Below are 27,837 nucleotides of genomic sequence, written 5' to 3' on the forward strand. Positions count from 1 at the left end.
ACTGCATATGTACATTGCTCACTGGTAAAGAAAGCCACCCGCGAGGGCGGAGGCTGGATTCCACATAAGGGCTGGGACACTCGAACCTGAACTGGCCTCCCTCACAGGATGGAGACAGAGCTGACATAGTTACTATTGCTGACATCTCCGTTGGAAAGGGTGTCATGCCCTACACGGGGCTCAGTAACATTTGATTTAATATTGCAGCTAATCATACCAATGTCTGTGTTGAAACTTTAACTTTATTTTTCCCACTTTTCACAGGGGTATACTGTTTAGAACCCTCCTTGCCGGCGGGGATAAACAACTAATTAACAAGCTCACCTTGCTTTGTGAGCACAGTCCTATAGTGTCACATAATACAGCGAAGTTTCGCCCAACGCTTTTCTATGCAGTACTCGGGTTGGAACGAATGGCATAATACTTCGCTTTCTTATCATGACACCTCTACGTGTACTCTCTTGCTGCAATGTCATTCCTCCCCGAGTTGGAAAATGTTTGTGCCCTGTTGGCAGTTAGGGTTTGATGTCCACACTAGTTGGGGTCAGTGCAGGGCGGGGAGGGGGGATATACGGTTTTCACGGGTTAAAAAAGTTCTTTTTGAGTTTGTATACGATTGTTTTCTATGGTACCACATGTGTCTGGGGGTGCGGGTGGGGTCCCCTCCCGATTCGGGGGGGGGGGGTCCCGGCTGCTCCGACCTGGCGGGTTGGTCTGTCTCCTGGAGTCTCATCATTGACTAGTATGCACCCATGGCCACACTGAAATTTCTCACTTGGAATGTTAGGGGAATGAGAGACCCCATTAAGCGGTCAGCTGTTTTTGGGCAGCTTAAAAAAATGAAGGCAGATGTAATTGCCTTAGTGGAAACACATGCTGAAGGTCCCATGCTTAGAGCGCTCCGGCGCCCTTGGATTGGTTGGGCATATCACTCTGTACACACTACCCACTCCAGAGGGGTCTCCTTACTGATTGCTATACGCACACACTTTGAGCTCCAGGACTCGGTTATTGACCCGCTGGGTAGATTTGTATTTGTAAAAGCAAAGCTGCATGGGGATATGTTTCTTATAATGGCATTTTATGTACTCCCACCCTTCCAGTTTGGTGTATTGACAGAGGGTTTTAATTATATGGCTCTCCATCCCGCTGCTTCGGTGGTATGGATGGGGGACTTTAATAATGTGCTGGACAAATCTCTAGATAGGATGGCGAACCCCACGCAGGCCGCACCGTGCTCTATGCTGACCAGGTTTGCCCGACTTCTCCGCGATTTCTACCTGGTGGACTCGTGGAGAACCAGGCACCCAACACAGCAGGCATTTACATGCTTCTCAGCCACTCACCATTCTATGTCCCGAATAGACCTTATACTCTTCTCCAGATCGCTCCTACCTAGGCTCACGGATGTGGGCCTACTTCCCAGATCGCTCTCTGACCACTGTCCATACTGGGCAACGCTTTCCTTACGACAAGATCACCCCCCGATGGTGTGGGGCCGCAATCCCTTCTGGTTGACTCTCCTCCCCGAGGATAGTGACCTGGAATCGGGTTGGGGGGCATTTTTTGAGACCAATGAGGGGTCGGCACGACCGCATATAGTCTGGGAAGCATTTAAACTGCATGTTAGAATGACCTTACAGACTCATATCAATAAGGTAAAGCGGTCTTCTGTAGCAAATATAGCAGAGGCAACACGCACTTTACAGATAGCGGAACAGGACTTTATAAATGACCCCTCGGCGGAAAAGGCAGGTAACCTTAGACTTTGTTCCAGAGCGCTAGACCAATTGCTTTATGAAAAATCCAAACAGAAGCTGTTCTTCCTCAGGCAGAGGTCGTTTGAGCATGGTGATCGAGCAGGGAAACTGTTGGCTTATTTCGTTCATAGTGAGGAGAGACCCCCTGTGGTGATCTCCCTTCGCTCGTCACGGGGTGTGCTCGAGACTGATCCCTCGCGGGTCACCCAGATGTTTCGCGACTTTTTCACCTCTCTCTACACCTCTAATGCCTCGAATGACCCCTCCCGGATGGAATCTTTTTTGATGGGGCTGCACTTTCCTCATTTGACTGAGGAACAGACCTTAGGATTGGAAGCACCTCTGACAAGGGATGAAATAGTGTCTGCCATTGCTGCGTTTCCGTCGTCCAAAGCCCCAGGCTCGGACAGCCTACCGATAGAATTTTACTCTACCTACGTAGAGCTGTTGGCCCCTAGGCTGTTGGCAATATATAACTCTATATTTGAAACTTCCGAACTTCCGGCGACCATGAGAGAGGCCACTATAGTGCTTATCCCCAAACCTGGGAAGGACCCGCACCTCCCGGAATCTTACCGCCCCATCTCTTTGTTGCAGGTGGATGTCAAGATACTCGCTAAGGTTCTTGCCATCCGCCTCAACACGGTGATCCTCTCATTGATCCATGGGGATCAAGCAGGATTTATGCCGGGCAGAAACACGTTGTTTAACCTCCGGAGGCTATTTATTAACCTCCAGACCCTCCACGATGATGCCGGCACTAGGATAATAGTTGCCTTGGACACCGCCAAAGCGTTTGATTCTGTTGAGTGGCGGTACTTATGGACCTGCTTGGCCCAGTTTGGTCTGGGGCCCAAATTTATTAAGTGGATCCAATTACTCTATCAGAATCCGGTGGCCAAGGTTTTGGCGAATGGCTGGCCCTCGGAGCAGTTTCCCCTCTCTAGAGGCACCAGACAGGGGTGCCCCTTATCGCCATTGCTTTACGCACTGGCGGCGGAGCCGCTAGCCATGGCAATCCGTGCACATACGGGAATAGTGGGTTTGTGTAGGGGTGGGATCACGGAGAAGATTAGCACCTATGCTAATGAAACTTTATCTAAATGACTCGGATCATCCACTCCCCCTTGCTTTAGCACTGCTAGAAGATTTTGGCACGTTTTCTGGTCTAAAAATCAACTGGGACAAGTCCCAAATTCTTTCCCTGGACAGTTTTCCGCCTCCCAGAGAGAGGGCCCTGCTTCCTCTACAGCGGGTGGATACCATTAAATATCTTGGAATTAGGGCGACTAGACTCCCGTCAGACTATATTAAACTTAACATTACTCCTTTGATTGACATGATTAAACAGAAGACGCAGCTATGGGCACGTCTCCCACTGGGGGTAATGGGTCGTGCAAACTTGATTAAGATGGTCCTTCTCCCGAAAATTTTGTATATGCTCTGGCACTCCCCTGTCTACTTGGTCCTCAAACATTTTAAGGTGATGGAAGCCCTTCTGAAACCCTTTGTATGGGGTATGAATAGGCACAAACTCCCATGGCAAAAACTGAAACAGCCCACAGACCTAGCGGGACTGGCAATGCTGGACTTTGTATTACTTAGCAGCTCAGCTATCGCAAATGCTTCATATAGACAAAACAGATAAAGACAGGTTTCTACATTTCCTATGCCCAGAATGGACCAAACTAACTCTAGACCCGATGGTGGCGATTGTTGGGGGAACGGAGAGGGAAAAGTGGAAGGCGGTAACTACATCTCTTCTATACCAGTATAGGAAGGTGTGGCACATTGCCTCTGCGAGACTGTGCCTGCCACCCTTGCATGAATATTCCCCCATATGGAATAATGGGAATATCCCAGAGTTTAGATGGATCGTGGATAGCAGATTGTGGAGTGGAAGGGGCATTTTTTTATTTGTCTCACATACTTTCTGGTGGCAAACTAAAATCCTTTCATGACCTGCAGTCTGAATACGGGCTCCCGAATCACTTTTACTATCGATACTTATAGTTTCGTCATGCATACCGTGCCCAATTTCCCCTAGATGATCTATCTCTACCATCAAACCCGCTGATGGCAGCGATTAAAAACCCAGATCCCAAGAAACTAATCTCACAGTTTTATGCTATGTTGTCCCTCCCATGACTGTGGCTGCCTACACACTTAAAAACAGATGGGAGAGGGAGGTGGGGCCTATCACAGATGACGAATGGAGTGATGCATTGGACACCTGTAAACTAGTTTCGCCCAAACTCTCTGACTGACTGACCCAAGTTTTCATAATGCATAGAACATATCTCACGCCGCTTATGATTTCCAAATACAAACACACCTATTCCAGTACTTGCCCCATGTGTGCACAAGTTTTTTCATCTCCTGTGGGAATGCCCTAAAATTCAAATGTTTTGGTCGCAGGTGGTGAGGTTCCTACATGACATGATGGGCTCCCCCGTCACGCTTCAGCCAAAGCCATGTCTTCTGGGCATCTCTCCAGATCCTGACTCAAATAAATACACCAAAATATTTTTGTATGAAACCCTATTTTCTGCACGGAAAATGATCGCCAGAGTTTGGATGAGACCTGATCCTCCAACGATCTCCCAATGGCTCAGAGAAATTAATAGTGTCTTGCCATTTAAGAAACTTATATACACCCATAGGGGATGCCCCTCCAAATATGAGAAGGTCTGGGACAGATGGCTCAAAAACTCTGTAACATGCACATAATGGTCTGATTTTAGATGTGTATTGTTCTATTCTTGTGTTAAGTATATGGAGATGAGCCGGAAATGGGCGGGATGGGGTGAGGGGGGGTGGGTGGATCTATGGAGGTGTTTGTGCGGCTCTGATAGCTATCCAAACACTATGTACTGATGTGATTGTCTGTGTGAGGCATGTATTTACATTATGCACGAGAAGTGAAACTGAGATTACCATAAGTTTCTATTTTGACACCCTTTATTTTTATGTATGTACCATACACTTTTTTTTCAATAAAAAGAACTCATGTTAAAAAAATTTTTTTATTTCAGGCTTCCCAGCCTAGAGGTGAGATGCGGGGTCTTATTGACCCCATATCTCACTGTAAAGAGGACCTGTCACCCCATATTCCTATTACAAGGGATGTTTACATTCCTTGTAATAGGAATAAAAGTGATCTAAAATTTATTTTTGGGGGAAAAAATTTCAAACTAAAATAAATAAAGTAAAATGAACAATAAAAAAATAAAATAAATTTAAAGCGCCCCTGTCCCCATGTGCTCGCATGCAGAAGCGAACGCATACGTAAGTCCCACCCACATATGAAAATGGTGTTCAAACCACACACGTGAGGTATCGACGTGAACGTTAGAGCGAGAGCAATAATTCTAGCCCTAGACCTCCTTAAAAGCATCGCCTATGGGGATTTTTAAGTAGCAACGTTTGGCGCCATTCCACGGGCATGTGCAATTTTGAAGAGTGACATGTTAGGTATCTATTTACTCAGCATAACTTCATCTTTCACATTATACAAAAATTGGGCTAACTTTGCTGATTTGTTTTTTTTAAGCACAAAACAGTTTTTTTCCCCAAAAAATCGCGTTTGAAAAATTGCTGCGCAAATACCGTGCAACGTAAAAATTTGCAACGACCACCGTTGTATTCTCTAGGGTCTTTGCTAAAAAAAAATATATAATGTTTTGGGGTTCTATGTCATTTTCTAAATTATGATTTTTACATGTAGGAGAGAAATGTCAGAATTGGCCTGGATGCTCCAGAACGCCTGATGGCGCTCCGTGCATGTTGGGCCTCTGTATGTGGCCACGCTGTGTAAAAATCACACACATGTGGTGTCGCCATACTAGTAATAGCAGAATGTGTTTTGGGGTGTAATTTGTGGTATGCATATGCTGTGTGTGAGAAATAACCTGATAATATGACAATTTTGTGAAAAAAAAATCTTGATTTTGCAAAGGATTGTGGGAAAAAATGACAACTTCAAAAAACTCATCATGCCTCTTACTAAATACCTTGGAATGTCTTCTTTCCAAAAAGGGGTCATTTGGGGGGTATTTGTACTTTTCTGGCATGTTAGGGTCTCAAGAATTGAAATAGGCCATCAGTACTTCAGGTGTGATCAATTTTCAGATATTGGCACCATAGCTTGTGGACTCTATAACTTTCACAAAGACCAAATAATATCCACCAATTTGTACTTATTTTTACCAAAGATATGTAGTAGTATACATTTTGGCCAAAATTTATGAAGAAAAATTATTTTTTCAGAATTTTCGTTCTTTTTTCTTTTATAGCACAAAAAATAAAAAACCCAGCGGTGATTAAATACCACCAAAAGAAAGCTCTATTTGTGGGAAAAAAAGGACAAAAATTTCATATGGGTACAGTGTTGCATGACTGAGTAATTGTCATTCAAAATGTGAGAGCATCAAAAGCTGAAAATTGGTCTGGTTATTAAGGGTGTTTAAGTGCCCAGTGGTCAAGTGGTTAAACGCCCCAAATGTGTTCTTGATGAAAAGGGTAATTCTGCACTAATGTATGCCTGACAAAAGGAAAATCTACATAACTACTTAAAAAGTGCACAAAACCAACATATCAATAACTCAGTAGTAAATCATATACAGTGCCTTAAAAAAGTATTCATACCCCTTGAAATTTTCCACATTTAGTCATGTTACAACCAAAAACATAAATGTATTTTATTGTGATTTTATGTAATAGACCAACACAAAGTGGCACATAATTGTGAAGTGGAAGGAAAATGATAAATGGTTTTTAAAATTTATAACAACATTTTAAAATAAATATCTATAAAATATGAAATATGGTGGTGGCAGCATTATGTTGTGGGGATGCTTTTCTTCAGCAGGGACAGGGAAGCTGGTCAGTTAACCTCCCTGGCGGTATGATTCAGTCTGGAATAAGGTGCTGAAAGCGGTACAATTATTTTGCATGGAAATCTGGCTTTTATTTTGTAGTCCTGTAATTCTTAGGAATAACGCTCTGAAATCTATTCAAACCAGAGTCTAGCGGACATCCCGGGTATGATAAAGTTTATAATATAATAAAGAATAATAAAAATTATTCAATAATGTAATCAAATCCCAAAAAAAATGAAAAAGGGACATGTTTTGGTTGCTATGGACAATCTCCAAATTCCAGGCAGAAAAAACAGTATTTATAATATAAAAGTGCATGCAGGGCATTGCACAGACCACTAGGGACAAAGGGGGTGTGTATTTTTTAATACAGCACTGTAATCTGTAAGATTAGAGTGCTGTGTGTGTTTTGTGTGTTTTTGCTTTTTTGAATTTGCCGCCGTTCTCCGCTCCCGTGCGTCGTAACGTCGCAGGGAACGGAGCTCGGCAGCATTCGGCACTGTGAATCGAGCGGAGGACAGCTCGATCACACAGCGCGGCGGACATCGCTGGATCCAGGGGACAAGGTGAGTAACTCTCCCTGTGTCCTCCCCTGCATCGAGCGATGCGATCCCGAGTCTGGCTCGGGGTTACCGCTTATGTAATTAAAATCCCAACCCGAGCCAGACTCGGGATTACCGCTAGGAAGGTTAATGGGAAGATGGATGGAGCCAAATACAGGGCAATCCTAGAAGAAAACCTGCTGGAGAATGCAAAAGACTTAAGACTGGAGCGGAGGTTCACCTTCCAGCGGGACAACGACCCCAAAAATACAGCCAGAGCTTCAATGGAATGGTTTAGATAAAAGCGTATTCATGTGCTGGCATGGCTCAGTCAAAGTCCAGACCTAAATCCAATTGAGAATCTATGGCAAGACTTGAAAATGTCTGTTCACAGATGCTCTCCATCCAATCTGACAGAGCTTGAGCTATTTTACAAAGAATGGGCAAAAATGTTACTCTCTAGATGTGCAAAGCTGATAGTGACATACTCAAAAAGACTTGCAGCTGTAATTGCAGCAAAAGTTGGTTCTACAAAGTATTACCTCAAGGGGGCTGAATATAAATGCACACCACACTTTTCACATATTTATTTGTAAAAGATAGAAGACTTTATGAAAGGGAGAGGCTATCGTGGACTTTCATTGGGTCCGGCACAGAGAGGGACCTATACAGGTTCATGGAACAATTGAACTCCAATTGTCACAATTTGAAATTTACCTATAAGATGAGTGAGTCAGAAATACTCAATCTCAACATCTCAATTTATCCAGAGGGTTACACACAATCCGATCTTTACTGCAAGCCAAGCAAGGGCAATACTCTACTCCATGCCAGCAGCTCACATCCGAGGTCGCTGATGAGGTGTATACCGTACACCCAGTATCTCCACTTGCGAAGGAACTGCACTTCAGATACAGACATCAAAAGACAGGCTTATATTCTACGTGATAGGCTACTCGCACAAGGTTATTCATGCACAATTTTGAGACATGCATACAATAAGGCCTGGACAAGAACAAGAGAGACCCTGTTATATAACATTTCATCTAAACATAGTTCCCAAACTGTGGGCTTGGTTACAAGGTACTCCACTCATGAACCTCAATTGCAAACTTTGATTGCAAAAAATTGGCATTTCCTCAATGAGGATTACACAATCTCAAAATACGTAAGCCCTACCCCAGAGTTGATCTTTAGACAAGCATCAACTCTATGGGAACAACTCACTTCTAGTCATCATATGCCACATACTGATAACAACCCCTCATTACGAGGCACCTATCGCTGTGGGAGCTGTCCACGTGGTCTTTGGGTTACGGAAGGTCAGGGCATAAAATTACCCAATGAATTAGACAAAGAATTGGTGACCATACGTACTACTCAGGTGGAGGAAAGATTTTAACACCAGTGACTAGACATATAGGTCTATATCATAAATACCATACTGAAATGGTTTCTTTTTTTGTTCTTGAGGTGGTCCCGATGAACCCCATAGGGGGGCATCGGGAAAAACTCATACTCCAACGCGATACCCTGTGGATAGAGCGTCTCAATGCTATGACACCGCCTGGTTTAAAGTGGTTATATAGTCTTTTTTTTTTTACTTTTACCTACAGGTAAGCCTATAATAAGGATTACCTGTAGGTAAAATTAATATCTCCTAAACCTGTACTGTTTAGGAGATATTTACTTTTCATGCAGCCACTGACGTCATGCAGGGCATGTGCTGTTAAGGCCCAGCTGAAGGTCCAGCAGAACTGCCAGACCTTGCTGGGAAAAAGACTCCTGCATGCGCGGGATTGACGTATCGCAGCTCACAGCACCGATACCCGAAAGACACACCGAGGCAACATGTCAGCTCCCTCGGCGTGGATTGTGAATATTTCCTAAACTTGCACAGTTTAGGAGATATTCAGAGTGCATGCAGCCGGTGACATCACCGGCGAATGTGCCCTGAAGGTCCAGGTTACAGCGCCCGACCTTCAGAGCCCATCCTGTAAACAGCAGCTCCTCCGTACATATGCAGGAATGACTTCATCGAGCCCCTGGCCACTTATGTAGCTGGTGGCCATGATCCAGGAAAGATGATCGGGGGAAGATGTCAGCACTCTCAGCAGTAACATCGCAGCACTGGAGGGCTTCGTTCCAACGTAAGTCTCTCATAATGTTCTAGTATTTGATGCATACTAGCACATTATGACATTGCCGTTACAGGGAATTTGCCATTTTTTTTAAATACCTGTGGTTTACTACTGCTTTAAGGGCTGCTATTTAAGCTGAGGATCTGCCTTGAGTGTGGAGTCATGATTAAGTGCTGAGAAAGCATGAAACACATTGACTTTCTCAGTCCCTACTATGGATGAGCTGGATGTTTGAGTCGAACGCATGTTCGACTCGAACACCAGTTGTTCGCCTGTTCGCGCCATATTCGTGTGGCGCTCACGGCCCACAATGCACTGTGGCATCGCAATGCATTGCTGGCTGATGATTGGCCAAGCATGCAGTATGACCCGCATGCTTGGCCAATCACAGCGCTGGCAGTGTGGAGAACCGTAATTGGGGGTTTAGTAAACGCTCCACACTATATAAGGCCACCTGTGTGGCGGTCTTGTGTAGTGTGTTACGGCGGCTCATAGAAACAGACGCAGAGACAGTGTCTTCATTTGAACCTAGTGCAATTACAGTCAGTGTATTGTGCCCCCCGTACAGTGTACACCTGAAGCTAGCCCAATTGCTGTTGCTGTTCTGGTCCTATACCACAGGCAGCTGCAGCAGTTACAGTCGGTGCATTGTGCCCCCTGCACAGTGTACACCTGAAGCTACCCCCAATTTCTGGTTTTGTTCTAGTCCTATACCACATGCAGCTGTAGCAGTTACAGTCAGTGTATTGTGCCACCTGCACAGTGTACAGCTGAAGCTACTCCCAATTGCTGGTGTTGTTCTAGTCCTATACCACAGGCAGCTGCAGCAGTTACAGTCAGTGTATTGTGCCACCTGCACAGTGTACACCTGAAGCTACCCAAATTGCTTGTGTTGTTCTAGTCCTATACCACAGGCAGCTGCAGCAGTTACAGCCAGTGTATTGTGCCACCTGCACAGTGTACACCTGAAGCTACCCCAATTGCTTGTGTTGTTCTAGTCCTATACCAAAGGCAGCTGCAGCAGTTACAGTCAGTGTATTGTGCCACCTGTACAGTGTACACCTGAAGCTACCCCAATTGCTCGTGTTGTTCTAGTCCTATACCACAGGCAGCTGCAGCAGTTACAGTCAGTGTATTGTGCCACCTGCACAGTGTGCACCTGAAGCTACCCCAATTGCTCATGTTGTTCTAGTCCTATACCACAGGCAGCTGCAGCAGTTACATCCAGTGTATTGTGCCACCTGCACAGTGTACACCTGAATCTACCCCAATTGCTCGTGTTGTTCTAGTCCTATACCACAGGCAGCTGCAGCAGTTACAGTCAGTGTATTGTGCCACCTGCACAGTGTACACCTGAAGCTACCCCAATTGCTCATGTTGTTCTAGTCCTATACCACAGGCAGCTGCAGCAGTTACATCCAGTGTATTGTGCCATCTGCACAGTGTACACCTAAATCTACCCCAATTGCTCGTGTTGTTCTAGTCCTATACCACAGGCAGCTGCAGCAGTTACAGTCAGTGTATTGTGCCACCTGCACAGTGTACACCTGAAGCTACCCCAATTGCTCGTGTTGTTCTAGTCCTATACCACAGGCAGCTGCAGCAGTTACAGTCAGTGTATTGTGCCACCTGCACAGTGTACACCTGAAGCTACCCCAATTGCTCATGTTGTTCTAGTCCTATACCACAGGCAGCTGCAGCAGTTACATCCAGTGTATTGTGCCACCTGCACAGTGTACACCTGAATCTACCCCAATTGCTCGTGTTCTAGTCCTATACCACAGGCAGCTGCAGCAGTTATAGTCAGTGTATTGTGCCACCTGTACAGTGTACACCTGAAGCTACCCCAATTACTCGTGTTGTTCTAGTCCTATACCACAGGCAGCTGCAGCAGTTACAGTTGGTGTATTGTGCCCACTGCACAGTGTACACCTGAAGCTACCCCCAATTGCTAGTGTTGTTCTAGTCCTATACCACAGGCATCTGTAGCAGTTACAGTCAGTGTTTTGTGCTACCTGCACAGTGTACACCTGAAGCTACCCCCAATTGCTGGTGTTGTTCTAGTCCTATACCACAGGCAGCTGCAGCAGTTACAGTCGGTGTATTGTGCCACCTGCACAGTGTACACCTAAAGCTACCCCGATTGCTGGTGTTGTTCTAGTCCTATACCAGAGGCAGCTGCAGCAGTTACAGTCGGTGTATTGTGCCACCTGCACAGTGTACACCTGAAGCTACCCCAATTGCTCGTGTTCTTCAGATCCTATATTACAGGTAGGCAGCTGCAGTAATTACAGTCGGTGTACTGTGTCATCTACTCAGTGTGCACCTAACGCTACCCCAATTGCTGATGTTCTCATCTCCCTGCAGGCCATTAGTATGTCTGGAATGCCAACAAGGAGAGGCAGACAGTCACAAGCCAATAAAAGAGGGCAAGCAGGCTCTGTGTCTAGAGGCAACAGTGCTGGTCGTGGACGCGGTGCACCGTCATCAGCACGTGGCCATGGGACAAGCTTGTCCTTATTTTCTGCAGCTGGACGTGTTGAACCGCTACATGCCGAAGACTTGGTAGAGTGGATGACCAAGCCCTCCTCATCCTCCTCATCCTCTCTCACCCAGGCTCAGGGTACTGGCAAAGCAGCTGCCAACGTGGCCTCTTCCCTCGTCTCAACGGCATCAGTCACTCCTTCCCTAGACCCACCATGTCATCCTGAGGAGTCCCCCGAACTGTTTGACACAGTGTTGGGTACATGCTCCAGGAGGATGCCCAGCGTTTTGAAGACTCTGATCATGATACCCAGCTAGAGAAAGGCAGTAGCGTGAGCCCAGAGAGAGGGGATGCCCAAGAAGGACAGTAATCTGGCAGTCATGTTTCACCAGCTGCAGCATACTGCCAGGTTTGCTCCAGTGATAAGGAGGGAGGGGAGGATGAGGTCACTGACTCCACGTGGGTGCCTGAGAGGAGGAGGAACCACATCTCCAACAAGGCAGGATGCCCTCCAGGGACGAGCTTAAGGGCAACACACCGACTGAATCACACCGCAGAGCTGCCTCTGCACCTTATTCCAAAGGTTCATTGGTGTGGGCCTTTTTGAGACGAGTGCATCAGATTGCACCGCTGCTATTTAAAACATATGTCTCAAGAGTATCTTGCAGGGCCAAAACATCAGCCGCTTGGGCACCACCTGCTTGACCAGACATGTGTTGACCTGCATGCAGTTCGTTGGCAAGTGTACCTTAAAGACCCACACCAAAAAACAAAGCGGACTTCTCCTTGCTCCTCATCAGATTGTACCAGGCAAATTTCCCTGCCCCAGCTGCTGGACCATCGAAAGAAGTTCACTTCCAGCCATCCACATGCCCAGCGGTTGAATGCAAGCTTGGCTAAATTGCTAGCACTTCAACTGCTGCCTTTTCAGTTGGTAGATTCGGCCCCCTTCCGTGAGTTTTTGCAATGTGCGGTTCCACAGTGGCAGGTTCCCAAATGCCTTTTTCTCACGGAAGGTGATTCCAGCTCTCTACCGGCATGTGAAAGGCAAAGTCCATGCCTCGCTGGACAGGTGCATATTACCGCTGACTCATGGTCCAGCAGGCATTGACAGGGACGTTACCTATCTTTCACAGCGCATTGGGTGACTCTTCTGGCAGCTGGGAAGGATGCAGGACAAGGTGCAGTAGTGTTGGAGGTTGTTCCACCACCACCACGTCTCCAAAATGCTACTACTGGTTGTGACACACCTCTCTCCTCCACCCCCTCCTCTTCTTCTTCCTCCATGGCCTCTTCCTGTGCTTTGTCCTTGGAACCAGTGGTGCTTTGTGGGCGTTCAAGGGGCTACACAAGTACGCAGGCAAAAAGATGCCATGCCATGCTTGCGCTGGTGTGGTTGGGGGACAGGAGCCAAACTGGGGAAGATATTCTGTCAGCTCTGCAGGGGCAGGCTGAGAGGTGGTTGACGCCATGCCAGCTTAAGCCAGGAATGGTGGTATGCGACAATGGCACATACCTCCTCTCCTCCCTCCGACAGGGACAATTGACCCATGTGCCCTGTGGGGCTCACGTGCTTAACTTGGTGGTGCAGCGGTTCTTGGGCAGGTACCCAGGCTTACAGGATGTCCTGAGGCAGGCCTGAAAAGTCTGTGTTCATTTCCACCGGTCATATAATACCAGTGCTCAGCTGGCTGAGCTCCAAAAGGAATTTAACCTGCCCAAGAACCGCCTTATCTGTGACATGCCCACCAGGTGGAACTCAACATTGGCCATGCTGCAGTGGCTGCACACACAGCAGAGGGCCATTAATTAGTACCTGTCCAGGACAGGGTCAGGGGAGCTCTTTTTTTTCCCCCACACCAGTGGGCCATGATCAGGGATGCATGCACTGTCCTGTCACCATTTGAGGAGGCCACGAGGATGGTGAGCAGTGACAGTGCATGCATCAGTGACACTGTACATTTTGTCCACCTGTTGGAGCACACGCTGCATGGAATAATGGACAGGGCACTTGAGGCAGAACAGAGGCAGGAAGAGGAGGACTTCCTTGCCTCTCAAGGCCCCCTTTATCCAGACAGTGTTCCTGCTGTTCCGCCCATCACACAGGAAGAGGACGAGGAGGATTGTGTCAGCATGGAGGTGGAACATGGCACTCAGCATCAGCAGCAGTCTTTTAGGGATGATTTACAGTCCCAAGAAACCCGTGGACTTGTACATGACTTGGAGGAGATGGCTGCGGATCATGTCGTCCTTAGTGACCCAGAGGACCCCAGACCGAATGCCTCAGCTACCTACGCTGCATGGACTCCCTGATCATGCAAAGCCTGCGGAAGGATCCTCGTATTCAGCGGATCAAGGAGAGGGATCATTACTGGCTGGAAACTCTCCTTGATCCATGGTACAAGGGGAAGGTTGCGGACCTTATCTTGCCGTCGCAGAGGGAGCAGAGGATGAGACATCTCCAGGAGGCCTTGCAGAAAGGTCTGTGCAACGTGTTCCCAGAGACTGGGAGGTTACAAATTCCTGGTCCTGGACAACGTGTTGCTGAGGCTTCGGTCAGTCACAGAAGAAGCGGTGGAGAAGGTGGCCGTCTGACCGATGCGTTCAGACAATTTTTTAGTCAGCAGCCCCAAGGTATGATCGGTTCCAGCAACCATCGCCAGCGTCTGATTTACATGGTGCAGGAATACCTAGGGGCAAGGTCAGACTTGGACACCTTTCCCATCGAAAATCCTCTGGGTTACTGGGTCTTGAGGATTGATCACTGGGCAGTGCTTGCACAGTATGCAATTGAGCTACTGGCCTGTCCCGCATCCAGCGTTCTTTTGGAATGCACATTCAGTGCTGCCGGAGGCTTTATAACCGATCACAGGGTGCACCTGTCCACCGACTCGGTTGATCAACTGACCTTCATAAAGATGAATCAGTCTTAGATCACCCCCAGCTACCAAGCACCTGAAGCTGATGTAACCAAATATTTTTTTTTTGAAATGTCACATACCTTCAAGACTGCCTATGCTGATGCTGAGTGAATATCCTGTTATGCTGACTGACTATCCTCTTCCTCCCCAATGATCCTGCTGATAGCTTTGAAGAACATTTTTGGTTCTGAGCGTTACCACCAGTGGCTAAGGCTCAATTTTTCAGCCCCTGTTTAACAGGGGCGTGTAATTACAATTTTTGATGCAATATTTTGCAGGAGGGTTCGTTCCTGGGGTCCAGCTAGAGTATCTGTGAGGGGTTACAGTGTCTTGGCACCAGCACCAGTGTCTAAGACCCAAATTTTAAGCCCCTGTTCAACAGGGGCGCGTAATTGCAATTTTTGATGCAATACTTTGCAGCAGGGCTCATTCCTGCGCTCCAACTATAATATCTGTGAGGGGTTGCAGTGTCTTGGCACCAGGACTGAAAAGTTATGAACGTATCGACACACTATGTGGTATAGTGGATACAAAACGAAAATAGTAGCGTGCCACCTCCTGAATTGAAACTTGATAGCAGAACAAAAATTGGGCTATGGACTTTCTAGGCACTATGCACAACCTTACACAGAAAAATGAATCATGAGTGATCAGAAAATCATCCCTGTTTATGTTACTGCTAATTGTAAAATAATCATACTACATAGGTAGAAACCACCACATAACACTCTCAAATGCAAAAATAGTACATAATTCAAAATAGCGGAGATTAACAGATGGTATTATGCTCAACATGTTTCACGTGTCTTCACGCTTCTTCCGGAGCTTCATCTGACCAACAAACAAAATAAAATAAAACAAAATGTAATAATAAACAAACCATACATGATATATAGATTACATGGTAAAGAAGTGAAACAATCAATTGTACCTAGCGCAGTCTGGTTTAAAGACCCGGGACAACGGTGCACAAGAGAGCAGTAGTGTGTAACAAAATAAAAATGATATTTAGGGAACCAGGAAATTATATAGTATAAAGTAAACAATGACTTACTGAGTAAAAAAATTAGGCATAGCTAAATCAAATCCCCACAGAAAAGGGGGGGGGGGGGTTTAATATGTAGAGGCACCAATTGCAATAGCGATGCGCTTACGCCAGTGGCCGCCAATGAAGCCTTCCACTAATATATCATATTAGCAGATATCAAAAGAATGCTCTGAAACATAAATAAAAATAGAGTGAAAAAATTAGTTTAGCATAATAATTGATAGAAAGGTAGCCAAAAAAGTAATGAGTATCAATAATCCTTAAGAGTATATAAAAGACTCACTCACAAGCTATAGATGAAGTAGGTGTAAATAGAGCCACAAAATGAATAAAGGCAAAAGTAACAGATGCATTAAATTATGCCCACCAGAGGATAAAATCAAAGGAGATTCCTAGCAGAAAAACGCCACCAACGAGCCTCAGAACCTGTAACAATATATAATATAAAGTAGCACCAAGAAGATAAAGCCAACAGAGAAGTGACAAGTGATGTAACCACAAAGGTATAAACAGCCCGCCAAGTAGGGAAAGAAAGCATATCTAGATTGATCAACTTGTCCTGGAAACACTTCCAGACAGCGTCTGTACAGATCACCCATCAGGAATACAATGTATCCTAACAAGACACGCTGTCTTATGTACACACGTCCTGCCCGTAGTCACCAATTGGCGGGACAGCCGACGTGACGTCATCCGGACCGGCCAAGAGTGTTGCTGCACATGTGCCCGCGACCAACCTCCACGCCTGCACAGCACGATGGCCAGTGTGAGGAACCAGCACCAGTGCTTAAAGCCCAATTTTTAAGCCCCTGTTTAACAGGGGCGTGTAATTACAATTTTTGATGCAATACTTTGCAGCAGGACTCATTCCTGCACTCCAACTAAAGTATCTGTGAGAGGTTGCAGTGTCGTGGCACCAGCACCAGTGCCTAAGGCCCAATTTTTCAGCCCCTGTTTAACAGGGGCGTGTAATTATGCTTTTTGATGCAATACTTTGCAGCAGGGCTCATTCCTGCTCTCCAACTAGAGTTTCTGTGAGGTGTTGCAGTGTTGTGGCACCAGTGCCTAAGGCCCAATTTTTCAGCCTCTGTTTAACAGGTGCATGTAATTACAATTCTTGATATAATATTTTACAGCAGGGCCCGTTCCAGCACCCACTGAGAGTAACTGTGAGGACTTACAGTGTTGTGGCACCAGCACCACCACCACCAAAGGCCCAATTTTTGTACCACTGTTCAACAACGGCATGTAATTACAATTCTTGATATAATAGTTCACAGCAGGGCTTCCAGCACCCACCAAGCGTAACTGTGAGGGCTTACAGTGTTGTGGCAACACCAACACCTTAGGCCCCACTTTCTGCAGAGCATATAGGGAAGGCCCCTACTTTCAAACATCCAACTTACAAACTTCTCCTACTTTCAAACGAAGGGAGACAACAGAAAGATGAAAAAAGACGGACGGCCAAAAAAATTATACCAGGGTGATGACCCTTCCCTATGTTTTCCAAAAAGTTTATAAATTTATTTTTGGACTGGAGCTACACTTTAAAAATGTACCAGTTCAAAATTATAAACAGATTATACTTAACACAACAAACCTACACAGTCCCTGTCTGCTGTTCTGCGTATATAGGGCCTGAGGGCCCCACGCCTTTTCTTTTTTTAATTTGGGTACGGGGTTCCCCTTAATATCCATACAAGACCCAAAGGGGCTGATAATGGGCAGGGGGGCTACCCATGCCATTTTTCTCAATGATTTTCATCCATATTGCCGGAATCAGACATTACATTAAAACCGCAACAGTTTTCAATTACTTTTTTTCCGCTAGAAATGTAATTTTGTTCAGGGACTGTTCTAAACATGGGAAACATGTGCCACTTCACAGGCATACTATAGACACCCCCAATGTACAATATTTAAAGGAATATTTCACTTTAAGTGTCATTAAAATCAGTGCTCCTGAAAAAACTGATTTTTTTTTCACTTTAAGTGTCATTAAAATCAGTGCTCCTGAAAAAACTGCCCTTTTTAAAACTTTTTTTGCATTGATACATGTCCCCTGGGGAAGGAGCCGGGTCTCCAAACTCTTTTTAGGACAATAACTTGCATATTAGCCTTTAAAATTAGCACTTTTGATTTTGAACATTCGAGTCCCATAGACCAATGGGGTTCTAAAGTTCGTACGAATTTTCGGTCCGTTCGCAAGTTCTGGTGCGAACCGAACCAGGGAGTGTTCCGCTCATCCCTAGTCCCCACAGTGTCTTTGTAGGATTTTTGAAGTGTAGCTGTTTGGATTGTTTAGTCTATATAGGACTTGCTAACGTTTCAAACAGCAAGGACCAACCTCCACAGTATAGTATAAAGACCAATAGAATACATCCTGGGTTAGATGTGCTTTTGAAGTGGTTGTTTGAGTTGCCTGTGTCATCTACGTGCTTGAAAGGAATAGCATTGAATAGTTTATGTTTGTGTACTTGCAGTGTTTACTATTCAGCACTAACTGTAAATGATGGCATTTGGTCTATAATGATCTGCTCTTCTAATATAGTTCCACAAGATGGCAGTGATGGCATACAGAGGTCCTAGAATTGTCAGTCAGTAAAGGAACATTAGTACTGCTTGGACCTTGAAGAAGGGGACATACACTTAAAGCTTGTCCTGAAAAATTGAATGTTAGTGAAAACAAAAACAGTATTGCAGACAGTACTCAATTGTCTCTGTTGTAAGTGAACTAATATGGCTGCAATTATCTCAAGTCAGTAAAGAAAAACTGTATCAAAAAAGTCTGGAGGTTGTCATTACTAACCTCTCCTTGTAGAAATGCTACTTGCTTGTAGTCATGCAGAATCAATGGTTTTCTGTACTTTTTTTAGTTATTCACCCAGAACAAGTACCCAAACTCTGCATGCTTGTTCTTGGTTAGAGTTTTAGTCCTGTCTATAGTGTTGTGGTATACATGCTTTTACCATCTTTTGAACAATCTGTGGAGTGCTGCAAGGCCCTATACATTGGGAGCGGGCTCTATCTTCTCAAGTTTTTGTCTCTGAAGAGAGAAGGGGTGGGCAACCGCAAAGATAGAATTAATGCAATATTACCAAGAGGGAGCATTTGTCGCGGCACAGGGCCTGAGTACACAAGGGCCGAAAATGGTTGTTTCAGCAGGAAATGCCCGTGTGTACAGCTCCTCATCCATCACAAGCTGGGCTCACGATCGATTTCTGTCGAACGAGCATGCTGGAAAACCAGCATCTAATCACTGTCCATTCCCCATCAGAACACAATAGCTCAGAGAGGAGATCACCGCACTAAAATCGGATGTATAGTATGGCAATCTGTAAGGTTTTTTTTTTCAGTTTAGCCCGCTGGGTCGAACAAAAAGAAACTTCTTGTGTGTACCCAGTATTAGTGGTTAGTAGTGCTTGCTGCATTAAAGCGGTTGTAAACCGCTCTTTTTTTTTAAATAAAAAATGACAAACATGCCTTTACTTACCTGCTCTGTGAAAAATCAGAGCAAGACCAATGTTCCTCTTCTGGTGTTCCCCGCCAGCGCCCTAGGCCTCTCCTCTTCATCGGGTGCCCCCACGGAAAGCCGCTTTGCGTGGGGGCACCCGTGCGGGGGACACCCCTGAGTCCTGCTGCTTTGTCCATTGACACAGACAGCGGAACTCTCCCCCCCACCTGCTCCCATGTTACAGGATTTAATTGACAGCAATTGATTGCTATCAATTTGTCCAATGAGCTGAGAGACAGCGGCTGGAGCACAACGCTGCATGGCATCAGGCTCAGGTAGGAAAAAGGGGGGCTCTGGGGAAATGTTGCAGCACAGAAGGTTTTTCACCTTAATGCATATGCATTAAGGTGAAAAACGTTAGAACCACTTTAAAGTGGAAGTCAACCCTCCTATCATTTTCAGTCAAGGAAGCTGCCATCTTGGCCTTGAAGAATTCTTCAACTGCCATAATGCTGCACATGTGATCAGTTATGACACCAGCCATTGGATGGTTTGAAAGTTTGGTTGCGAGCACAACCAATGTGAAAGTTAGCATTTCCAGCATGCCGGGAATGTAAGTGTTTTTTGAAACTGGGTTTACTCCCGCTTTAAGGGTTTTGTTTCATACTCTGGTCAGGGCATTATCTGCATGGAGCTTGGATGTTTTTCCTTGGCCTGGGTGAGTTTCCTCTGGAAACTGTTTTCCTCCCACACTCCAAAGACATGCTGACAGGTTAATTGGCTCCTCTATAAATTGGCCCTCCTGTGTTTGTGAGCTTCTTCATTGCATGTGAATGAATAGTACTGTATGTAAAGCACTGCATAAATGTTCAGCGTTCTGCAATTGCATGTAGTAAATAGTAATCAGTACAATTTATCTAACCTACCTAATCACTAATTTCTTGTAACAGCAACTGACTGGCCTCGTCTGCAGGCACCTATATACATGAAATCATCAGTGCAATTCAACCCAAAATGACTGGTTCAGGCAACCAGAATTTCATGCGTATGCATTCAATTATTTTTTTCCCCATTGCAAAGGTATGGCCATCCATGGCCCCCTCCCATGTCATAGCCCTGTCCACTTTTGGTAGTGTCTATTTACTGTCTGTTCTCATCATATCCACCTCTCCCCTTTTTGCCCTTCCCACTCCATTCCTCCACAGAGACATACTTACCTGGATTTAACAGCCGCAGCCTCCTATGTTTGTTTACATCCAACACCACAGGGGGCGCTTTTTTCCTTGGAGCTCAGAAACCATTACTATGGATTTACTAGTGTGTGTGTGTGTATAAATTCGCCAGCACACCATGGATCGACCAGTTTTCGTCGAGGTTTAAGCCTCTTGGACGAAAAATTGTCGATCCATGGTGTGCTGGCGAATATGTACGCTTGTTCGATGTTTCCAGGACCCAACTGGTAATCGCTGCAGCACCCTCTACTTTATGAGCCACAGATACCAGGAACGTGTGCGATAGGAATATCGATTTGACTATGTGTGTATAAATTCTTTCCTATTTTGGCTGTCATTTCTGAATTCTGAAAATACTAGGTGACCGGCTGTGATGCTGATCCTGTCATTTTAATCCATTTTTTGACTCAATAGCCTGGAATGAGTATGAAGATTCTGACTCCTCACCCTCTGCATAATTTTCCTGGATCAGTCACTCAGAAACTATTGAAATCATGTACAGTCAGGCAACCAGCATTTTCAGAAGGTGGTCAGCAAGGCCAGTCATATACATCTCTTTTATAAAGTACAGGCTTCCTTTATAAAAGCCATGCTGTAACATTGATAGTAGCAAAGAAAGACACTTTACAACAAAGACCCCAAGAGGGAGCATGATCTCCAATATGACTGTATACATTTCTTGTCACTTCCACCTAAGCTACAGCAAAAATTTAGAACATTGAAAAGTGTATGTCACCCCAACATTTCATACTTCTGATATGTCTCTGTTGTACCATATACTGGTAATAAAAAGTGTCTTGTTTTCTTTGTATTTCTTTCCTGTGTGTGAAATACCTGGTGATCCTGCCAGTCCCCCTTTTTTCCATTTCAAACTGACCACCCTAGGCATGGAACAACATTATTCCAAGCGTGGTCAGTTTTCTTCTTTGCATTTTACTTGGGAACACAGCTTGCTTGTTCTCCATTGTTCAGGCTCCTGTTGACAAAACGCTTGTACAGCTCTTCACTGGAAAGATCAATGTACCACTGTTCCTCTGCCTCCTGCTGACAGTCCCCTCTGCCCAGTTCATCACAGTGTATTTCTTACATTTTACATATGACTGTGTCTGTGTTCCCTTCAAGCTGCTGCTGCCAACACCCCTCCCTAGTCATCACAAGTTATCCCCACCTTCACCTCACCATAAAATAGTTTCACATACTGTATACTTTAACACAGTTTTAATGCCCTACCAGAAATTTCTCCCACCTCCCAAGAAGGCCCCTCACATGTATGTTATGGTTTTAATTGTTTTACTATTAAGCAGTATAATGCCATTCACGTGATGTGCAGGGTCTGTAAATCATCTATGTTTCTGGTGCGGTTATCAATGATGCAGAAAAAGACTCTAAAGTAATCCATCATTATGCCTTGATGACACCCCCTAAGATGGTAGGTCTGTAAGGCCCTGAACTCACAGTATCTACTTTATCTTTCTGATTCAATGATAAAAACTGAGGACACTTAGTGACAGAATTAAAATAATAATGGGAGGACGCATGCCAGAGAAGAGGTGAGTGCTGCAGCAAGAACCTAAGGGGTCAATCCTCTGCATTGTGAAAAAAGGCTGTTTGATCCTGTATGCCCAAATCTTCCTCTTCTTCCACTGACTCCAGAACATGTCCAGATGAGACAGAGCCTTCGGTGTCAGGCTGCACATGCTCAGTTTGGTGTGTATTGCTAGAGAGTTTGTTTCTTTTTCTTGGAAGAGTAAATTTGATCAGCACAGGGCCAATCAACACAGTCCAGACAGAGGGTCAGGGGTCCTGGATCCTGATAGGACAGCTCAGTGCAGTATGAGAACTCCTGCTAAAATCTTTACCAAGAACTGATAGAAGTTACAAGACTGCTATATACTGCTGATGAGAAAAGGTATTTAGCACTTTATATTCACTGAAATGATTGCATTTTTGTGTACTGTGGGAGACCAGCTACAATGAATGCAGGCTCCTGGGTTTAGTAACACTTTAAACATTTTCAAGCGGTAAACTTTTTTCAAACCATTGGTATGCATCAAAACTGTTACCTCTACCTTACCCTTCAACTTTAACTGCATGCTATCACATCCATAGTGTGTTATCAGGGTGAGACACCCTATCACAGACTTTTCCTCTCTCTCCTATATAATACTTGGTTCCTGTTAGGCCGCGTACACACGGGCGGACTGTTCGCCCAACTTTGTCCGCTGAACAGTGTTTGGGCGGACAGTCCGCTCGTGTGTGGGCTTTCAGCGGACAGTTTCAGCGGACAGTTGGACGGACAAGGTTTTTCGGAAATTCCGAAAAACTGTCCGCTGAAACCTTGTTTCAGCGAACAGCCCGCTCGTGTGTAGGCTTGTTCGTCAAACAAAGTTGCGCGCATGCTCAGAAAGGATTTTCACGCCGAAAGCTATAATGCAGTGTATAGGACGTCGTATTTTTCGTCCCGTCGTACGTGCTGTTCACGTCATCGCGCACGGTTTCAGCAAACTGTTCGTTCGTCGTGTGTGGGCATGTCCGTCCATGCTAATTTTGAGCGGACTGTTTGCTGAAACTGTTGGACGGACAAAGTTGGGCGAACAGTCCGCGCGTGTGTACGCGGCCTTACAGATAGCACATGGATAGGCCTGACTCTTGTTCTAGCCAGGCCTTGGCAACTGCCATTTGCAGGCAGGGACCACGGGCCCCTTTAGCGTAGCAACAAAAATAGGAAAGTCTTTAGTGCTAGCTGACCGTGGTGGACTACTGCTCCCAGTCAGTCCTCTTCAGGCCTTGCCAACCCTCCAGGCTGCAGCTGCCCGACTTCACTGCGTATGACATCACAGTCTCTCCTGCTGGCTCTACATCCATCTTACACTGCACAGTGGTGTAGTGGTTAGCACTCTCACTTATCAGTAAGAAGGGTTGCTGGTTTGAATCCCAACCACGACACTACCTGCCTGGAGTTTGCATGTTCTCCCTGTGCCTGCGTGGGTTTCCTCCGGGTACTCCAGTTTCCTCCCACAATCCAAAGACATGCAGGTAGGTTAATTTGCTTCTGTCAAAAATTGTCCCTAGTATATGAATGGGGACCTTGGATTGTGGGCTCCTTGAGGGTAGGGATCGATGTGAGTGTGCAATGTACAGGGATAGGGACAATTGTAAACACTCGCTCAGGTTGAACTGGATGGACTGGTGTCTTTATTCAACGTTACTAACTATGAAACTCCCAGTCTACTCCGGCATGCCTCCCCAGCTCTCCCAACTGTGCCTGTCACTCACCAGCCCTTGTGTCCAGATCCCCCTTTGTTACTCAAGTAGACTCTGACTTGCACCCAAACCCTTCAGGCCTAAGGTCACCCCCCAAGCTTGGACCATTACTGGCACAAGATGCACAACAATTAGGGGTGGAAAGGGAGTACTGTGGCAGTGCCAGCTCTCTCACTTTAATCTGGAGGGTTCAGCTGTCTTTTTTGACAGTCAGGTCCTGCTCTGTGTTATAGGACATCAGTTCCTAAATAAATGAAGCCTGCAGACAAGGGTTGAGGCTTCAGTAAACTAAGGTATAATCTGGTGCCATCACTAGTAGGTTTTTTTCTTTTGGTACACAGACCTCCAGAGTGTTTTGAAAAGTGGGGTAAGTGAATTATAGATCCATCAGCAACTCCTAATAGCTACTACTCTTTAGTACCTTCATGCTAGTTTGAAGTAGTATGTTGGGTTTTGCTTATGTTGTGTTAGTACCAACCAAAGACATGAGACTGCAATGAGATGATCTTTCAACTTACAGACCTAAATTATGGAAGACTATTAATTAAAATAATATATAACACACACATATATATATATATATATATATATATATATATATATATATATAGGTAGCACTGACACTGACCCCTAAAGGAGCGGCTGGTTTGTTTGGGCTTACCGATTACCTCCTCCAGCTTGTAACTCGTCGTTCTTGTCTAGAGGTTCCCAGGGTTAAGGGCCTAGTAACTGCTGAGACTGACACTTAAGCCGCGTACACACGGGCGGACTGTTTGGCCAACTTAGTCCGCCGAAACACATTTCAGCGGACAGTCCGCTCGTGTGTGGGCTTCAGCGGACTTTTTCAGCGTGCAGTCTGACGGACTAAGTATTTCGGAATTTCCGTAATACTGTCCGTCGGACTCGCATTTCGGCGGACAATCCGCCCGTGTGTATGCCAGTCCGCCGTACTTTTGAAATGAGCGGACTTTTCCCGCCCGGAGAAAAGTCCGCTCATTTCGAGCGGGTATCCAGGTAGGCGGGGCCCGCAAAGGAGACGTCGCTGGCCCCGCCGCCTGGTATGGACTTAAAGGGGAACCCCAACGCCGAAAAAAATCGGCGTGGGGTCCCCCCCAAGTCCACAACAGACCCTTGTCCGAGCACGCTACCCGGCCGGCCAGGAAAGGGGGGCGAGTGAGCGCCCCCCCTCCTGAGCCATACCAGGCCGCGTGCCCTCAACATGGGGGGTGCCTTGGGGAAGGGGGGGCCGCGCGGCCCCCCCACCCCAAAGCACCTTGTCCCCATGTTGATGAGGACAAGGGCCTCTTCCTGACAACCCTGGCCGTTGGTTGTCGGGGTCTGCGGGCGGGGGGGCTTATCGGAATCCGGGAGTCCCCTTTAATAAGGGGGCCCCCGGATACCGGCCCCCCACCCTATGTGAATGAGTATGGGGTACAATGTACCCCTACCCATTCACCTGTAAAATAAAAGTACCAAAAAAAACACAACACACGAGATAAAATACTTTATTGCACAGCCCTGGGGGTCTTCCGTCTTCGGGGGTCTTCTCGCCGGACTCCTCCGCTATCTTCTTGTAGCTCTTTTGCTAGCGGAGGAGTCCGGCTTTCTTCCTCACCGCCGGCCTCTTCTCCCGACTTCGGGGGTCTTGTCCCCCTCTTCGGTTCTTCTGCCGGGCCACCGCGCCTTCTTATAGCTCTTTTACAGACGGTGGCCCGGTCTTCTGTCGCCGTCGCCGTCGCCGCCGCCGCCGCCTTCCGTTCTTCTTCTTCTTCTTCTTCTCCAGGAGATGTTGCCTCGACGATCTCTCCGGCAGGAATGCCAGGGACGCACTGCGCGGCCACTTATATAGAAACAATGGGGCGGTGTCACATGGCTTTATGTCACATGGGTTGGTGTCACATGGTGACCCCGCCCCCTTACGATGTCATAGTCCCCATGTGACATCAACCCATGTGACCAACCCATGTGACATAAAGCCATTTGACACCGCCCCATTGTCCCTATATAAGTGGCCGCACAGTGCGTCCCTGGCATTCCGGCCAGAGAGATCGTCGAGGCAACATCTCCTGGAGAAGAAGAAGAAGAAGAAGAAGAAGAACGGAAGGCGGTGGCGGCGGCGACAGAAGACCGGGCCACCGCCTGTAAAAGAGCTATAAGAAGGCGCGGTGGCCCGGCAGAAGAACCGAAGAGGGGGACAAGACCCCCGAAGTCGGGAGAAGAAGCCGGCGGCGAGGAAGAAAGCCGGACTCCTCCGCTAGCAAAAGAGCTACAAGAAGATAGCGGAGGAGTCCAGCGAGAAGACCCCCGAAGACGGAAGACCCCCGGAGCTGTGCAATAAAGTATTTTATCTCGTGTGTTGTGTTTTTTTTGGTACTTTTATTTTACAGGTGAATGGGTAGGGGTACATTGTACCCCATACTCATTCACATAGGGTGGGGGGCCGGTATCCGGGGGCCCCCTTATTAAAGTGGGCTCCCGGATTCCGATAAGCCCCCCGCCCGCAGACCCCGACAACCAACGGCCAGGGTTGTCGGGAAGAGGCCCTTGTCCTCATCAACATGGGGACAAGGTGCTTTGGGGTGGGGGGGCCGCGCGGCCCCCCCTTCCCCAAGGCACCCCCCCATGTTGAGGGCACGCGGCCTGGTAAGGTTTAGGAGGGGGGGCGCTCGCTCGCCCCCCTTTCCTGGCCGGCCGGGTAGCGTGCTCGGACAAGGGTCTGTTGTGGACTTGGGGGGGACCCCCACGCCGATTTTTTTCGGCGTTGGGGTTCCCCTTTAAGTCCATACCAGGCGGCGGGGTCAGCGACGTCTCCTTTGCGGGCCCCGCCTACCTGGAGACGCGCTCGAAATGAGCGGACTTTCCTCCGCGTGTGTGGGCGAGTCCGTTCATTTCAAAAGTAGGGCGGATAGTATGGCGGACTTAGTACGCCGTATTAGTCCGCTCAAAAAGTGGTGTGTGTGGTCAAGTCCGTTCATTCGAAAGTATGACGGACTGTCCGTCGGATTGTCTGACGGACTAAGTTGGCCTGATAGTCCGCTCGTGTGTACGCGGCTTTAGATTCCTTTTCTGGGTTTTTATTTGCTTTAAACAGTGGAACAAAACTCAGTCTCTCAGTTGGGAATAGAGGGTATAAGGATGAAGTATAGCTCAGGTACTTTGGAACTGCTGACTTCAATAAAAGACTCTCTTTACATAATCCAGTGTATAGCCACTCGCAACTGGATTCTTTAACTGTTGGATAAATCCTTGATTTTGGATCTAACAGCCAACAAGTGATTTTAGCTTAGCAAAGTCTCTGCCACAGACTTGGTTGTAAAACTTAGATGCTCACAGGAACTTAGTTGCAAACGGAAGGATAGAGGTAGGAACTTTCTTACTGTACAAGTATCCTGCAGCCGGTCCGACGATACCGTAAGAAATATGGATTCAATTAGTGTCCATAACAGCTCAGCATCCAGGCTCTTACCGAGCAGCCAGCCTCGTGTGTGGCCCTCTTACTGAAGAGTCCCCCCCTGGTTGCATGTCGAGTTGCTGGGCCTTTCCAAACCCGAGACGGCACCAGAACACCTTAGAATCCCCCTTCCAGTTACTATGCCTCGAACTAGCCAGTTCCGAGGCTCGGAAACGAATGGATCCGCACCCCAGGCCATGAGGGCCTCTGGGGGCTGGTCAGGAGGACCAGGACCACAGAGTCAGCAACAACTTCTGGACTGGAACCCAGAACCACGTGACTTTAGCACCTTAAGTACCCTCTCCCGGAATACACAGCGGGACAAACGCGCCCACTGATTGGCTCCAAGAGAGAGATTGGTACCCAATGCATCCAACCAGACTGCATTCTAATGCCTCTCACAAGTGCAAGCCCCAACTATGACCGGGCAGAACCTTAATACAGCCCAGCCAAACTGATGCCAAAGCATAATTTTGAACAATTAACCCCAAGACTCAACTACAGTCTAGGAAAAAACTAAATTTACAGACATAGCGCGTACTCATCAGGAGTACCGGCGCTACATATATAAAAATAAAAATGCATACATTGTCATTGCCGCTGAACGCACATATTTATGCACTGGGCAGGAATCCAGGAAAATCCATAGGGATAGGGTG

Source organism: Lithobates pipiens, unplaced genomic scaffold (genome assembly GCF_037356315.1).
Source record: "Lithobates pipiens isolate NorthernLeopardFrog02 unplaced genomic scaffold, aLitPip1_a1.2 Scaffold_13, whole genome shotgun sequence".
Classification (NCBI taxonomy): Eukaryota; Metazoa; Chordata; class Amphibia; order Anura; family Ranidae; genus Lithobates; species Lithobates pipiens.